The 13,034-nt window shown below is 46.7% G+C and overlaps 1 long non-coding RNA gene across 1 annotated transcript; it reads left to right on the forward strand.

The window, feature by feature from the left end:
• Window positions 1-3,410: 3,410 nt before the first annotated feature.
• On the forward strand, window positions 3,411-13,034 carry LOC143660410 (uncharacterized). Its single transcript, XR_013164022.1, has 3 exons — window positions 3,411-3,532; window positions 4,080-4,191; window positions 12,942-13,034. It is a non-coding gene; the product is annotated as an uncharacterized LOC143660410 (long non-coding RNA).

A 13,034-nucleotide genomic window follows, 5' to 3' on the forward strand; every position in this document is an offset into this window, starting at 1 on the left:
GGGGAAGCTGACTGGGCTGTGGGGGGAGCTGACCGGGCTGTGGGGAAGCTGACTGGGCTGTGGGGGGAGCTGACCAGGCTGTGGGGGGAGCTGACCGGGCTGTGGGGGGAGCTGACCAGGCTGTGGGGGGAGCTGACCAGGCTGTGGGGGGAGATGATCCGGCTGTGGGGGGAGCTGACCGGGCTGTGGGGAAGCTGACTGGGCTGTGGGGGGAGCTGACCAGGCTGTGGGGGGAGCTGACCAGGCTGTGGGGGGAGATGATCCGGCTGTGGGGGGAGCTGATCCGGCTGTGGGGGGAGATGATCCGGCTGTGGGGAAGCTGACCGGGCTGTGGGGGGAGCTGACCAGGCTGTGGGGGGAGCTGACCAGGCTGTGGGGGGAGATGATCCGGCTGTGGGGGGAGCTGACCGGGCTGTGGGGAAGCTGACTGGGCTGTGGGGGGAGCTGACCAGGCGGTGGGGGGAGCTGACCAGGCTGTGGGGGGAGATGATCCGGCTGTGGGGGGAGCTGATCCGGCTGTGGGGGGAGATGATCCGGCTGTGGGGAAGCTGACTGGGCTGTGGGGGGAGCTGACCGGGCTGTGGGGGGAGATGATCCGGCTGTGGGGGGAGCTGACCGGGCTGTGGGGAAGCTGACTGGGCTGTGGGGGGAGCTGACCAGGCTGTGGGGGGAGCTGACCAGGCTGTGGGGGGAGATGATCCGGCTGTGGGGGGAGCTGATCCGGCTGTGGGGGGAGATGATCCGGCTGTGGGGAAGCTGACTGGGCTGTGGGGGGAGCTGACCGGGCTGTGGGGGGAGATCATCCGGCTGTGGGGAAGCTGACTGGGCTGTGGGGGGAGCTGACCAGGCTGTGGGGGGAGCTGACCAGGCTGTGGGGGGAGATGATCCGGCTGTGGGGGGAGATGATCCGGCTGTGGGGAAGCTGACTGGGCTGTGGGGGGAGATGATCCGGCTGTGGGGGGAGATGATCCGGCTGTGGGGGGAGCTGATCCGGCTGTGGGGGGAGCTGATCCGGCTGTGGGGAGAGATGATCCGGCTGTGGGGAAGCTGACCGGGCTGTGGGGGGAGCTGACCGGGCTGTGGGGGGAGATGATCCGGCTGTGGGGGGAGCTGACCAGGCTGTGGGGGGAGCTGACCAGGCTGTGGGGGGAGCTGATCCGGCTGTGGGGAGAGATGATCCGGCTGTGGGGAAGCTGACCGGGCTGTGGGGGGAGCTGACCGGGCTGTGGGGGGAGATGATCCGGCTGTAGGGAAGCTGACCGGGCTGTGGGGAGAGCTGACCCAGCCGTGGGAGGGCTGACGACCGGCTCCCGCCCGACTCAGCACTCACCTGGTCAAGAGGTGGCGCCTGCAGGACAGCAGAGTGAGCCCAGCTCTGAGGGGAGCCTCGGAAACTGCACTGCAACTCTACTGCCCTCCACCTGAAGCCCGCCGCAGAGGCCCCGACAGGCCGGCCCGTGCAGGTGTCCAGGCAAATCTGGGTGACAGTCCCCCACTACCTTACCTCACCCTGGGAGCCGTGTCAGAGGGACGACGTACCTCCCACCAGTGTGCAGCAGCTGTGACTCGCGCCTCCCCAGGCCCCACGCTTGTGCACAGGAGCTTCCCACACCCCTCTGCCATCCCGTTCTCAGGTTTCACATCCCCTCGTGTTCCTGCCCAACACCGTCACCTGGTTCTAAAGCGACTGTTCCTGCCCAACACCGTCACCCGGTTCTAAAGCGACTGCATCTGGAGCTGCTTGCACGGGGCTTTCCTAGGTGCTGCCGGGCAGGCCACACCAGGGGCGGGCAGGGTTGTGCAGCCGAGCCGCGCATGCCGGCCAAGTGGTGCTGTGTGCAGAAGTTTCTGAGAATGTCCACCATCATGGGGGCCTCTACAGATGATATTAGAAACAATAGTTTGGTAGCAGAGACTGTGACTCATGATTTGTTACCTCAGAATGACCCTGAGACTTTAAATCAAGATACTGAGAAATCTGCACCAGTTATAAACTTCCGTGAGTGGAACAGGGTGCTGCCTTCACAAAACATGACAGGTCATCAGACCCAAAGCACAGATTTATTAAGCGATTTAGAAAATCGCCGTCTTTTGTCTGCCATGACACTGGACTGACATCCCACTCCCACCTGGCCAACCCAGAGTCCCGGGATAGGTTTTGATATTGAAGATTTTTGGTCTCAGATATCCAAACTGAAGACTGAAATACTAGTGATCAATGAAAGGGAGTGGTGAAGTGTATAGAAAAAAAAATAGGGAGAACAAAGGTTACAATCTATTGGGTAGGTGGAAACACTAGTGGTCAATGAGAGGGAGGATAAGGAATGTGTATGTATGAGTTTTTCCTTTTTATTTATTTCTCTGGAGAGGTGCAAATGTTCTAAGAAATGATCATGGTGATGAATACACAACTACGTGATGATATTGTGAGCCATTTTGATTATACATCAAGTACGGAATGTTCATATGTTAAGAATGTTTGTGTTCGTATGTTGCTTGGTTTTGTCAATAAAAATAGATTAAAAAAATATCCAGACTCAAATGGAAGAGAGGGAACTCAGCAATCTGAACACTGCAGCAGTCCTGGACTCTCTGGACACAGAGACCCAAACCGATCCTTTACTTGCAGACCCCTCTGCTTAGTCCTACAGTTCTAGGGCAAATTCTAACTTCTCAGGCCTTGAAATGTCTGATAGGCAGGCGCCCGCAGACCTAACGTTCCTTTTAGACAGCCCCAGGGAGCACGCTCAAACACTCCAGCTTTTCCACGAGCATCGCTGCATCTGCCACGGGAACCTAAACACCTCCCTGCTGGAGAAAGCTGAGCTCAGTTGAATAGGACACAGACCATGAATTCTGGATTCGAATCCCTGGGGAGTTTGCTTTTCACCACCAATGCAAGTCTGACAGCCACGGATGATTTCCTTCTGGCCAATCTGGCCTAGGATCCGGTGGAGTCTCAGTCCAGTTCTGTGGCCACCCAGTCCTGGGCAGAACCTCACACAGGCGCCGATGTCCATAAGTGGAGGCCACGTGCAGTTGGCACTCGGCGTTTCCTTCTGGATTTAGAAAATGGGGGACAGGGACATAGCTCGCGATGCAGTTGCCTAGATTCTTTGCAGTTCTTTGCCTCCTGTACTTGTAAACGTGAAGTCTGTGTGTAAGTGTGACTGTATTATAAAGTGTATAACGCTGATCTAAAAAAAAAGGTATAAGCTCACATACGTGCAAGCTCTTGGAAAATATTTCAAGCAATTCAGAAGATGAAAAGTAAGTTTCTCTGCCTTTCCCAGAGTGAGCTGCTGTTAGCAGTTTCTTGTGACTATGGAAAGTTCCATGACATATAAACCTACATGTGAGTGGCAATCCAGGGCTCAGGACCTCCCTCCTAAGGGAAAGGGTGGAGCCTTGCGCACACAGCGGCTGTGACCAGAGTTTGAAGGTGGCCGAGCCTAACCCTGTTGCTAATTAACTTTCGTGAGACTCAGCCAAGTCTTTTGTGCCGCGCTCCCCTGAGGCTCTGCTGCTTAAGGTACTCCCCTTCCTCCTGTTTTTTGCAGATCACTGACTCTCATTTCCCAAACGGCCACCGTGGGGAATTATGTTCTCCTGTCAGTAAGTCCCTAATTAAGCTCATGGGGAACTTTGTGCCTGGTGTGTTCTTTGGTCTCAGGGTTTAGCTGGGTTGGCACAATGTGCATCTATCACTTTTTATAATATAGGAGAGAATCATATATACCTAGGACATAGTAACTTAATATAAATATTAAGAATCTTCAGAGATATTAAGAATAGTATTATACTAAATTCTACTAAGAAATTCTGACCAAGAATCATATTAAATATATATACACAGAATATGTATAGAGTCACTTACAAATTTATCATGAATAATTTTTTACACCTGAGCTCTTCCTGCCTCTGGTGGCTCAGAGCTACATACCCCCAGGAAACTTGTTCTTAAACTTAATCCATTCCTGCTGATGTGAGCCCCTGAAAAAAGGACATTTCGTGTGTGTGTGTCTTCGTATGTGTGTACGTTTCATTATCTTTCCACATGAGGATCCTGTTTTTTGCAGCACCATCTGTTGAATTGTTCTTGTTTGTTTTGCTTGTTTATTTGCTGGCCTTTGGGGAGTGCGTGGAGCAGGAAATGAACCCGGAATGGAACCCGGCTCTCCCCCACGGCAGGTGAGAATTCTACCACTGAACCACCCTTGCAGCCCTAAAAGGGACGTTTTGAAGCATCTGAGTCAGTGAAGCTGTGGCCCAGCCGCGTCAGGATGGATTTTAATCTCGTTATGGGTGCCTTATGGAGAGAGCACAGCGGGGGCAGCTCCAGGAGCTGTAAGAACTGGAGTGGATGGAGCCTAGAGGAGAGGCCGTGGCGACACCAGCTGGCCCTGGCACCCCATCTTTGGGGAGAAAGCCTTGCTGACGCTTGATTTCAGACTTCTTTTGGCCTCGACTCTGTGAGCCAATAACATCCCATTGTTAAGGCCAACCAATTGCGTACTATTTACTTTAGAAACTAGGAAACTAAAACACCTCCTTTTTATTTTGTTTTTTTTTCTTTAACACCTCCTTTTTTATTAACCATAGAATATTCCAGTGAAGGATGTCCCATAATTTATTAAATTACTTGCCCCACAGACAGGTGCTTAGGTTATTTCCAGGTTATTTTGGTTTTATTACTAAAACTCCACGGAATATCAATATCGTTGAGTAAAACTTGGTAGTCGGCTATCTGTGGGTCAAAGGATGGGCACATTTAAACTGGTGATACTGTGTCAGGTTACTCCGCCCAAAGCCTGGGCCACTTGTCTTGTATCCAGAGCCAAAGAGCCTCATGTTTATCAGACCCGCCACTTTCTAACGTGTTAGTCTCTCCCTTGAGCACTGTTCTAGTTTGCTAGCTGCTGGGATGCAGTATACCAGACACAGAAAGACTCTTAAAAAGGGGAATTTAATGAGTTGCTAGTTTACGGTTCTAAGGCCAAGAAAATGTCCCAATTAAAACAAGTCTATAGAAATGTCCAATCTAAGGCATCCAAGGAAAGATACCTTGGTTCAGGAAGGCTGATGAAGTTCAGGTTTTCTCTCTCTCATCTGAGAAAGCAGATGACAAACACGGCGTCATCTGCTAGCTTTCTCTCCTGGCTTCCTGTTTCACGAAGCTCCCTAGGAGGTGTTTTCCTTCTTCATTTCCAAAGGTCGATGGCTGGTGGTTCTCGTGGCTATGTCATTCTGCTCTCTCGGAATTTTTCTTTCTCCAAAGTGTTTCCTCTTTTATAGGATTCCAATAAACTAATCAAGACCCACCGGAATGGGTGGAGACATGTCACCTAATCCAGTTTATAGTTCTGAGGCTGAGAAAATGTCCCAATTGAAACCAGTCTGTAGGAATGTACAATCAGAGGCATCCAGGGAAAGGTACCTGGGTACAAGAAGGCCGATGAAGTTCAGGGTTTCTCACTCAAGTGAGAAGGCACATGGCGAACATGGTCAGGGTTCCTCTCTCATCTGGAAAGGCATGTGGCAAACACGGCATCATCTGCTGGCTTTCTCTCCTGGCTTCCTGTTTCACGAAGCTCCCCAGGAGGCGTTTTCCTTCTTCATCTCCAAAGGTCGCTGGCTGGTGGACTCTGCTTCTCGTGGCTGTGTGGTTCTGCTCTGCTCTCTCTGAATCTCCCATTCTCCCAAATGTTTCCTCTTTTATAGGACTCCAGAAACTAATCAAGACCCACCCAAATGGGTGGAGACATGTCATCACCTAAGCCAGTTTAACAACCACTCTTGACTAAATCAGGGAGATGATCTGATTACAGTTTCAAACATACAGTATTGAATAGGGATGATTCTACCTTTATGAAATGGGATTTTGATTAAAACATGGATTTTCTAGGGGGCATACTTCCTTTCAAACTAGCACATTCTACCCTCTAGCCCCTAAAAAAGACATGTTTTCCCCATATACAAAATACATTCATTCCATAACAATATCAGAGAAGCTTAAACCATTTCAGTAGCAATATACATGAAATACAAAGTTAGAAACGTACAAACCCCTATCAAAGTTAGCTATGGGCATGGTCTTTCTAAGGCAAAATTATCCTCTGGCTTTGGACGTCTAAAAACCCAAGATGAGTCATTTGCTGCCAACATACAAAGGAGAAACAGTCACGGGACACACATATGCATTTCCATAGGGAGGAAGGAGCACAGGGGTCACATGACACAAGCAGTTTCAAAAACCTGCAGGGCAAAGTCCACTAGATTTCAAAGTCTGAGAGTCATTTATCCTCAGGGCTTTAGAAAGCGGCAGTCCCACCCTTTCCAAATGCCTACGCAGAGGCCTGCCTCTCTCCAAATGCAACCTTAGGGAACACTGGGGAGACCACCTTTTTCTCGGCTCTACCCTCTCTCAGCATTGGGGCCGCACCCAGGCTCTCTGCCATTTCCTGGGCACACGCTCAACCACCCCATGTGGTGGCAGCCAGGCTCTCCCCAAACCCCAAGGAATGCGCTTCATCCACTCCAAGACCTGAGGCGGCATCACTCTTCCACTGCAGTGAGGTGGAAGGCCCGTCCTCTGCCTTCAGGGCAAACTCACCTTCTCCACGGGTTGGGTGTGTCCGCTCTCCTGGCCCAGGGCTTCTTGACTTCAGACTCCAGCCTCCATGGTTCTGCCTCTGAAGTTATTTTTCCTCCAGTGTGTCCCTTCTCTGAACCCCCAGTCCAGACAGGCAGCAGCTCTGTTTATATAGGTCCCACAGCACTCTCGTCGGCTTTCTATGCAGTAGCCTTGGATCATGCTCATCAGACATAAGGATTTCCCACAAATCCTTCCTGGGTAACTCCATGTCCAATCCTGGCTTTCTCTGAGATGGCTGACTGGTTCCACATCTGGTGAAATCCTCACATGGGGCACTATTCTCTGGGGTTTCCCTTCCTGGAACCCCAGAATTTTCCAGGACATCAATTTCTGGTTTCTTTGTACTCAAGAGTTCAGTTTTCAGCTTATCTCTCTCCTGTCATATTTCACTACAAGCTTGGTTCCAGCATCCTTTCAAATCAGCACACCCCCAGAGAACCTCTTTTATTGCTCAGACGTGGCCTCTCTTTCTCTCTAAGCCAACTCAGCAGGTGAACTCACTGCCCTCCCTGCTACATGGGACATGACTCCCAGGGGTGTAAATCTCCCTGGCAAAGTGGGACCGGACTCCTGGGATTTGCTGGGATCTGGCATCATGGGACTGAGAAAGCCTTCCTGACCAAAAGGGGGAAGTGAGAAACAAAAGAAAATAAAGTCTCAGTGTCTAAAACAGAGTTGAGATGTTATCCTGGAGGTTATTCTTATGCATTATATAGATACCCCTTTTTAATTTATGGTGCATTGGAGTGGCTGGAGGGAAGTACTTGAAACTGCAGAGCTGTGTTCCAGTAGCCTGGATTCTTGAAGACAACTGTATAACTATATAACTTTTACAATGTGACTGTGTGATTGTGAAAACCTTGTGTCCGTCTCATGTTCCTTTTATCCAGGGTATGGACAGATGAGTTAAAAAAATACGGATTAAAAATAAATAAATAATAGGGGGGTTAAGGGGTAAAATAAGTTGGGTAGATGGAAATGCTAGTGGTCAAAGAGAGGGAAGGTAAGGAATATGGGATGTTTGAGGTTTTTCTTTTTGTTTCTTTTTCTGGAGTGATGCAAATGTTGTAAAAATGATCATGGTGGTGAATACACAACTATGCGATGATACTGTGAGCCACTGATTGTACACCATGTATGGACTGCGTGTGCATGAAGATTTGTCAATAACAAATATATTAAAAAATTCATCAGTGGGCTTTATTTTTTATTTATTTTTATTTTTTCATCATCACATAAGTTGCATATTCATCACCGTGCTCATTTCTCAGAACATTTACATCACTCCAGAAAAAGAAATAAAAAGAAAAAAGAAAAAACTCATATACCGTACCCCTTACCCCTCCCTGTCACCAACCCTCACCAAATAGAGGTATTTCCCTCTACCCAATTTATTTTAACCTTTGTTCCCCCCATTATTTATTTATTTATTTATTATTATTTTTTAGGTGTATGGTCTGGGAATCGAACCCAGTATTTATTTATTTTTAATCTGTATGTTTTCTCATCTGTCCATACTGTAGATAAAAGGAGCATCAGACACAGGGTTTTCACAACCACAGAGTCACATTGTGAAAGCTGTATCATTATACAATCATCTTCAAGAAACAGGCTACTGGAACACAGCTCTACATGTTCAGGCACTTCCCTCCAGCCTCTCTAATACACCTTAAACTAAAAAGGGGTTATCTATATAACATGTAAGAATAAACTCTAGGATAACCTCTCGATTCTGTTTGGAATCTCTCAGCCATTGACACTTCATTTCGTCTCATTTCTCTCTTCTCCCTTTCGGTCGAGAAGGTTTTCTCAATCCCTTGACGCTGAGTCCCAGCTCATTCTAGGATTTCTGTCCCACGTTGCCAGGAAGGTCCACACCCCTGGGAGTCATGTCTTGCATAGAGAGGGGGAGGGTGGTGAGTTTGCTTGTCATGTTGGCTGAGCGATTGGCCACATCTGAACCAAAGAGGTTCTCTGGGGGTGACTCTTAGGCCTAATTTTAAGTAGGCGTAGTCTATCCTTTCTGGGGATAGGTTTCATATGAACAAACCCCAAGATTGAGGGTTCAGTCTATTGAGTTTGTTGTCCTCACTGCCTGCGAGAATATCAAGCCTTTTCCAAATGGGGAAGTTGAACTTTCCCTCTTTCTCACCATTTCCCCAAGGAGACTTCATCAGTAGGCTTTAAATGATACTTTTATAATTCTGAGCTATTTGTTAAACAGTTCTACCTTCATCATCACTTTTCCTTTTCCTCCTCCTGTAATTCTTGGTCAGAATTGAAGATTTCTCATGTGGAGGTAACTACGAATCTGTAACTAAAGGGCATATTTTTTTCATTCCTAAAATAAGAGGATATATTAGTCAGAGTTCTCCAGGGAAACAGAACCAACATGATATATAAATGTATATAATATATATATATGTAAATATTAGAAATGGGCTCACATAACCTTGGGGATGGGCAAGTACAGATTCTGTAAGGCAGGCTGGAAATTTGGTACTCTGCTAACAGCTTTGATGAATTCCCCAGGAGAAACTGGCTGGCTGAAGTAGAGATAAAAATTCTCTGACTGCTGAAATCAGCGGTTCTTTCTTTAAGGATTCCAACTGACTGAATGAGACTCCTCTTGTTGCTCTTTTGTTGACTGTAGATGCAATCAGCCATAGATGCAATCAACAGACTAATGATTTAAATCCACAAAATACTCTCACAGTAATAGGCTGGTGCTTGCTTGACCAAACAACTGGATCTCGTTATCTAATCAAGTTGACATGTGAATTTAACCATCACAGAGTGAATGGGGTAAAAAAAATTGCATCATTATGGTAGCAAACATTGCTTACATTCAAACCAGAAATGCTTGACTCCAATGTTCCGTAGATTTATAGTTTCTAAAAGAGAATGTGTGTGCCCTAGACAATTCTTCAAGTACAGGAAGAAAAGTTTGGAATTTCTACTTTTATTTTCTCTCTATGCATTTCAGTTTCTAGTTTTCATATACATATATTTCAAAAAGCACAGAATACATCAATACTAATATAATTGACATATAAGTTTGCATACATCGGAGGTGAATGTTCATTTTGTTGGAATGAGGAAGTAGGCAAACAACTTTGTAGCCCACATTTCACAAGAGAGCCCTCAAATTTCTCTGCATCAAATAGGACTTTATTCTCATATGATGGATTATAAAATTCATTCCTAAATGCAACCAAATGCTGTCCAAAGCATGTAAAGATTCCCAAGTGATATATATGCTGCTTATAAAGAAATTCTACCCTAGTTGAAGAAACAAACAGGAAAACTTTGCACTGGGCCACATCTTAAAAACACATGGAAGTTTTTACATGAATTTTTCCCCCTATAGTTATTTCTTTCGCTTCTCCCCCCCCAGATATATCTTTTTTTTTTTCCTTTCTCAATTCCTTTATTCCACCACCAGTTCAGGGGACATGTACAAGGAAGTGTACTGCTTAGAAATGGTTGAACAAATTCACACCCAAAATTCATTTGCAGAAGACAAGCTTTCCAATGAATTTCAATGCAAAGTGTACAAAACATGCTAATTTTAATAACTCTACTTCGTCAAACACTAGCCACCTCTTTAACATTTTAGGCACTAGATGTTGCAAAATTAAGACTCATTTGTCCATTACATACAGTATATATACAGCTAAACAAAATTCACAATACATAGAGAAAACAATTTATCCGAAAATGACCTAGTATAAATACACTAGCATCTTAACTTTTGCATTTGCTTTCCTCTTGTTCTAGTTTGCTAGCTGCCGGAATGCAATACACCAGAAATGGAATGGCTTTTAAAAGGGAGAATTTAATGAGTTGCAAGTTTACAGTTCTAAGGCCGAGAAAATGTCCCAATTACAACAAGGCTATAGTAATGTCCAATCAAAGGCATCTAGGGAAAGATACCTTGGTTCAAGAAGGCTGATTTAGTTCAGGGTTTCTCTCTCATCTGGAAAGGCACATGGCAAACGCAGTCAGGGCTTCTCTCTCGGCTGGAAGGGCACATGGCAGACACGGCGTCATCTGCTAGCTTCTTCTCCTGGCTTCTGGTTTCATGAAGCTCCCCGGGAGGCATTTCCCTTCTTCATCTCCAAAGGTCGCTGGCTGGTGGACTCTCTGCTTCGTGGTGCTGCAGCATTCTCTGCTCTCTCTGAATCTCTCTGAATCTCCAAAATGTTCCTCTTTTATAGGACTTCAGAAACTAATCCCCACTCAAATGGGTGGAGACATGTCATCCCCTAATCCAGTTTAAGAACCATTCTTAACTAAATCACATCAACCAGGGAGATGATCTCATTACAGTTTCAAACATACAGTATTGAATAGGGATGATTCTACCTTTATGAAATGGGATTTATATTAAAGCATGGCTTTTCTTAGGGGGCATACTTCCTTTCAAACCAGCACATTCCACCCTCTGGCCCCTAAAAAAGACATGTTTATCCCATATACAAAATACATTAATTTCATAACAATATCAGAAACCTTAAACCTTTCAATAGCAATACAAATGAAGTACAAAATTGAAGACAGTATAAAATCTCATCAAGTCAGTTACAGGCATGGTCCGTCCTAAGGCAAAATTCTCTCCATTTGCTCTGGACCTTTGAAAACTCATAACAAATTATTTGCTGCCAACATATAAAGGAGGAACATTCATAGGATACACAGACACATTTCCATAGGGAGGAAGGAACACAGGGGTCACCAGACCCATACAGTTTCGAAAACCTGCAGGGCAAAGTCCATTAGTTTTCAAAGTCTGAAAGTCATTTATCCTCAGGGCTTTAGAAAGTGGCAGTCCCACCCTTTCCAAATGCCTACGCCTGCCTCTCTCTGAATGCAACCTTGGGGGATATTGGGGAGACCACCTTTCTCTCGGCTCCACCCTCTCCAAGCATTGGGGCCGCACCCGGGCTCTCTGCCATCTCTGGGGCACACGCTCAACCCCTCCATGTGGTGGCAGCCAGGCTCTCCCCAAACCCCAGGGAGTGTGCTTCACCCTCTCCAAGGCCTGAGGCGGCATGACTCTTCCACTGCAACGAGGTGGAAGGCCCATTCTCTGCCTCTGTGGCAAACTTACCCTCTCCACGGGCTTGGGTGGGTCCGCTCTCCTGGCCCGAGGCTTCTTGACTTCAGACTTCAGCCTCCATGGTTTTGCCTCTGAAGTTACTTTTCCTCCAATGTGTCCCTTCTCTGAACCCCCCAGTCCAGACTGGCAGCGGCTCTGTTTATACAGGTCCCACAGCACTCTCGTCGGCTTTCTATGCAGTAGCCTTGGATCATGCCCATCAGACATAAGGAGTTTCCACAAATCCTTCCTGGATAACTCCATGTCCAATCCTGGCTTTCTCTGAAATGGCTGACTGGTTCCACATTTGGTTAAATCCACACTATACTCTGTAGTCTCCCTTTCTGTAGGCCCAGAATTTTCTGGGACCTCAATTTCTGGTTTCTTTTTACTCAAGAGTTCAGTTCTCAGCTCATCTCTTTCCTGTCGCATTTCACTATAAGCTGCAAGGAGAAACCAGACTGCACTTTCAACATTTAATTTGGAGATCTCTTCTGCTAAATAGCCAAGTTCATGGCTTTTAAAATCTGCCTTCCAGCCAATACCATTAGTCAACTTTGCCAGATTTTCTGCCATTTTAAAACAAGGATCGCCTTCCTTCCAGTTTGCAATAACACGTGTCTCATTTCTGTCTAGGGCCTCATCAGAGGTATCTTTAGAGTCCACATTTCTACCAACAGTCTCTTCAAAGCATTCTAGGCCTTCTCTATCAAGCTTTTCACAACTCTTCCAGAATCTTCCCCATATCCATTTAAATCTGTTCTAGTTTGCTAGCTGCCGGAATGCAATATACCAGAAATGGAACGGCTTTTAAAAGGGGTAATTTAATGAGTTGCTAGTTTACAGTTCTAAGGCCGAGAAAATGTCCCAATTAAAACAAGTCTAAAGAAATGTCCAATCAAAGGCATCTAGGGAAAGATACCTTGGTTCAAGAAGGCCAATGAAGTTCAGGGTCTCTCTCTCATCTGGAAAGGCACATGGCGAACACAGTCAGGGCTCCTCTCTCAGCTGGAAGGGCACATGGCGAATACAGCATCATCTGCTAGCTTTCTCTCCTGGCTTCCTGTTTCATGAAGCTCCCCGGGAGGCGTTTTCCTTCTTCATCTCCAAAGGTCGCTGGCTGGTGGACTCTCTGCTTTGTGGTGCTGCAGCATTCTCTGCTCTCTCTGAATCTCTGCCCCCCAGATATATCTTGACGTGACTTTTGGCATACACTTCTGTTGATTTTTCTGGATTTGTAAACCTCTTCCTGTGCCTGCCAAGCTGAAGGGGACGCTT

This window comes from Tamandua tetradactyla, chromosome 16, assembly GCF_023851605.1.
Source record: "Tamandua tetradactyla isolate mTamTet1 chromosome 16, mTamTet1.pri, whole genome shotgun sequence".
NCBI classification, from domain to species: Eukaryota; Metazoa; Chordata; class Mammalia; order Pilosa; family Myrmecophagidae; genus Tamandua; species Tamandua tetradactyla.